Source organism: Pseudoliparis swirei, chromosome 19 (genome assembly GCF_029220125.1).
Source record: "Pseudoliparis swirei isolate HS2019 ecotype Mariana Trench chromosome 19, NWPU_hadal_v1, whole genome shotgun sequence".
NCBI lineage: Eukaryota > Metazoa > Chordata > Actinopteri > Perciformes > Liparidae > Pseudoliparis > Pseudoliparis swirei.
In genome coordinates, this window is record NC_079406.1 from 21,696,542 (window position 1) to 21,701,356 (window position 4,815).

The following is a 4,815-nucleotide window of genomic DNA, read 5'->3' on the forward strand; positions in this document are numbered from 1 at the left end:
TGTCATTGTCACATGATGATATCATTGTGTTCTCCTTACAGCGCAGACCCTTTGTCAAACACATGATCTCCACAGGCCGGCAAGCCAGAGGAGGTCTCAATGATCAGCTCTGAAAAGTTCATTCATCATCTGCTCCGGTATCACGACGCGTACACAACATAGTGCCAAGATATCTGAGACAAGACTGAGCTCAGTTTGTAGAGGTTTTTAAATTGTGTTTAATCTCTCACACAATTGGAACGTTTTCGGTGTATTAGAGATAAGAAAACACTGCTCGGATCATCTTTCCAGTTGATTTCTTTGTTGGAACAGAAAATGATTTCATGAACAGATTTGCAGCAGATCATTGTAGGTGAAGTAGGTTACGGTAGATACAACTCTGCAGGCAAAGAGGGAAAATCAGAACAACTGACACATATAACAACTCACCAACAATCTGTCATTTAAGTATCAAATGCTCAGCACCCAGAGGATTGATGCACTACTCCTACATTTCACTAATGCCTCTGTATTTATTGATCCCCATAAAGCGACTTTTTTGAACATACTGAACATATGTTTGGATGGACAGTTCACATTTTATTGTTTTAACAATATTTTTTCCATGACTTGGGTCGCTGGTAAAAAAAAAAAAGATAGATTTTCAGTGAACTTTTCCTTTCCTCTTTCCTGTTGCATCAAAATCCAGAGCAGAAATCTGGGTGTTATCTTTACAAAACAAGCTTAACTTGGAGGTGAAGTCAGAGGTTCAACGTGCTTTTTTTAATATCTCAAATTAGATCCATTTGATCCCGCTTACACCAGCCTAATTTGCTGAATTCCTTTCTCACAGTAAATCCTGTTTCTACTGTCAAAATCCAATAGAAGAGTTCACATAACACCTATATTAGCATCTGGTTACTTGTACGCTTTAGAATAGATTTTCAGCCTGAGGTCTGTTAGTAAATCTTATAGGTTAAAGCTAAAAAACGTTATTCTTCAGTTTCTACTTTAGTAGTTTAAAAATGTTTAGTTTAGTTTCGTTACGTTGATTGAATACCTCATGAACCCAGCTTACTTATGGCTCTCTGTTGCCCCCCCCCCCCCCCCCCTTCCATTATAAGTGCTGTTCATTACAGCCCACTGAAAATAGCATTCATCCGTGCTCTCCGGAGGGAGAAAGACTTTTCAGTTTTCTGTCCCTGTGTCTCGTTTTCAGAATCTGTGCTTTTACTGGCAGGCCTTCTCACTAGACCAGCAGACTATAAATATGACCCCTCTGAATGCCCACATCCTCGCCCCGAAAATAAATCATGTGCCCTTCAGCTTGAGAAGACGCACGGCACCTACCAGGACAGTCCCGTCTTTCTACACAAGCTGAGGTCTGCAAACGTTCTCAGATGACAATCCACCCAACACACACACACACACACACACACTCGGGGACACCCACTGACAACGGAGTAGAGCAATCCTCTGAAGTACCCTGGAAACGAAGCACTGCTGGCTCACCTCAGGGCTCTGGATAAATGGATGCCAGCTCTGGCCCAGCGCGGGCCCTGCCTTGCCTCGCCTGTCACTCCTCTTGCCGCTGGCGGGCCAGAGAATAGGAGCCAGTGTGGGGACCGGGGGGACTGGAGCTCATCAGAGGGGTTGACTCAGTCCTGCCTGCACCCGCAACGCTGTGGGTCTGGCACTCTGCACAGGTGGAAAACGGAAGAGGGTGAGTGGGTAATCACGAGGGTGTTGGCCCCGTTCTGCCCACACACACACACACACACACACACACACACACACACACACACACACACACACACACACACACACACACACAAAGACACAAACCACAACTATGGGCCCTCTTACTAGCCTGTCGTCTGTGGTTTTCTGACACTGTCATCACAGACGTTGGCAATGAGAAACACAGACGGGGAGGAAGAGGAGAGAGAGAGAGAGAGACAAAAAAGCAGGATGTGTGCCCACGGAGTTAAAGGAGTACAGGCTGAGAGCTCAGAGAAGAGGCAAAGACCTTCAGAGGGAAGAAGTGTTTTGATTTGTGGAAGAAAAAAACGTATAAATACTACAAAGTATTGAGCAAATTTAATGTGTCAGTGTGGTGAACTAAATATGAACAAATACCTTATACAGTGTGCCTGTTTACTTCTGCATCGTTGCAGTATGTGTACCCAAATGGAGAGTGAGCAAACACCAAAACCGACTCACACACAAACCGACTCACACGGAGGAAACAGGTAGACAAATTCATTTTGACGCAAATCGTCCTTGACTTTTGCTAATCTGTCAGAAAGCCTCACCCTTCCCAGACATTATCCGCACCGTGATATTCTTTCCTTCCGCCTTTAGAGGAACGTCAGTGTGATGAGCCTCTAAACTGCAAACGGGCTGCAGTTGTTTTCTTTGCAAAAACACCTGTCCAAACAGCAGCAAAGCCAAGGGCAAGTCTCGCCTGTCAGCGTCAGTGACAACTCTTGACAAAAATTCAGCGGAGACAATTCCTAAGACGTCCACTCAAGCGAAACGATGCACGTGTGTTGGAATGACCCCAGCTGGGCCGTCGCGCTCTTTAGGTTTCAGTGTTGTTTGTAGGAGCTCTGCAACAAACAGACATTTAACAACACCTGGACGAAGGTACACAAGTATGCCCATGAAGATACGGTCTTTGTTTTGTTTGCCTCAGGGTTTCAGATGCACTTGATCCCTCTAAATACACCGGCAGGGTGTCGCTGACATTTGGAAAGAAAGACCTCTTCCAGTTGTGTGACAGCAACAAAAGGCCGGACTATTTAAGTGATTAATTAATACATCTTACAAAAAAAATTTAAGCCGTTTGTATCATCTGTCCAGAGTGGATTTAGGGTCTGTGTCAGGGAAGATTTACTGAATAAAGACCAGGTGGCTCATTAGCTACCAGAGACTTGGGTTGGTCTCTATAGAGGGGGATCTCTGTGGTGGTCAAGTTTCAAACCGTATGCTTGAATTTCAACACATGCATCCTTAATCTGTAATGTCCTCATCAGCTATCGTCCAGTTCCCATCACCTGCTGCTCGTATGAGCACCTCCGGGGCCGGGTCCTGTAGGTCTGTGTCAGCAGCTCGGAGTGAAAAATGACTACGAAACTAAGACTTGAATGTGGTAACAAGCTGACAGAGTAAATAATGAGAAGGCCTGTACTCCTTCATAAAAGGTCTTATTCTGGTGAAACTACACGACTCAGCATTTGCTAATTCAGAGCTTCTGCACCAAATAAGACTGGAATAATATATTAATACTATATTGAAGCATTTTAGAATTCATGTTACAGCCAATAGCAGTTAAAAGATCTTTTTGAAAAAACTCATTTCAGTGCTTTTTAAAACTTTGAAGACATAGGTATAATGTTGTTGTACGAGTACATATCCATAGACAGTGTTCACCTTTTGTAAATGATCTATATTTTGCCGTCAGACAGCCCTTTGGCTCTTAAAAAGAGCAGATAGCCGATTCAGTTCCCCAGAAAGGGCTGTCTGACCGCAACGTATAGTCATGAACATATAATATAACGTTGGCTGGGTTTGTCCTTTGCCTCCAGCTGCGGCCAACAACCACAGAGGAGTATTGCTTTGCTTTGTTTCATCACACTCTGGTAACACCTCCTACAACCCTACTTCACATTATCCAAACTATCCCTTCAAGACCTGCAGGTAATTAAGGTAATTTATAGAAATGAATATCACACACACAAATCACGTATTCACAGATGCATAGGAACAAATCATTCTTGTTGTTTTCCATACAGCACTTTTATTTAGAAACACAACTCTGGCTGTTTAACGTCAACTTCGCTTTCACGTGTACATTCTTCATTTGGGGAAAGCGTACACATGGTTTAAAATGATCAGAATTTACAGCGCGTGTGCTCATCGTTTCTAATCCATGAAAACAGCTTTAAAATGGAGCTTTTATTATACAAATACATATTTTACCGGATATTTCGGTAGGTGGATAACACATTAAATCATGCCAAGTCGTACGAGCATGTAGAAACTACTTTGACACAACTGGTTACACGTACAATATCTTAGTTGTCTCTAACAATAAACAAACAGCTGAACAGGCTATGAAATGAAGGTCCTCGTCCTATGAGCCAGTTTTCAAACTTCTGTTCTATAACGGACAGCTGAATAAGGCTTGTATGTTTCGGGTACTTCCTGAGTCATATTCACCTGCCTTCACCAAACTGTAAGAACTCAGCATCTGAACTGTCCTCCAACTGGAGGAATGTCACACAACGTGAACATGTAGAGACTAATTATCAAGATACCACGAAGACTCTACAAAAAAAAACATCTAGACAACGGAGATACTGTTTAATTATTTGTAGAATCTGAAGAATAAAGAATATAAAATGCAAATATTGATTTAAGATTTTACAATGTAATTATATTCATGTAAAATAACAGTACACAGTTGACGTGCAAGCCCCTAATTGGCAAATTGAAAGAAGAGATTCCACTCGGTCCGCGGCGGCTTTTTATTAATGTCCCTTCTGTTCAACCGAGGAGAAGCACCACAGACGTAACAGATCATTTGGTTTCGGCTCCCCGTTTAACTTTAAGAACAAATCCACTTTGCAGTCCAGGGACGGAGTTGCAGTTGACAGGCGTAAATAGTGTTATCTTTATAAATATACTGCAATTTATCTAACCATTAAAACAAATGTCTCTAATAGCGATGGCAGAGGAAAATATACTTATATATAAAAAAATATTTCCAATGACCAGAGTGATTATCGTTGTTCTCCTTTAAATCAACAGCTTCATACTAAAACACGAATC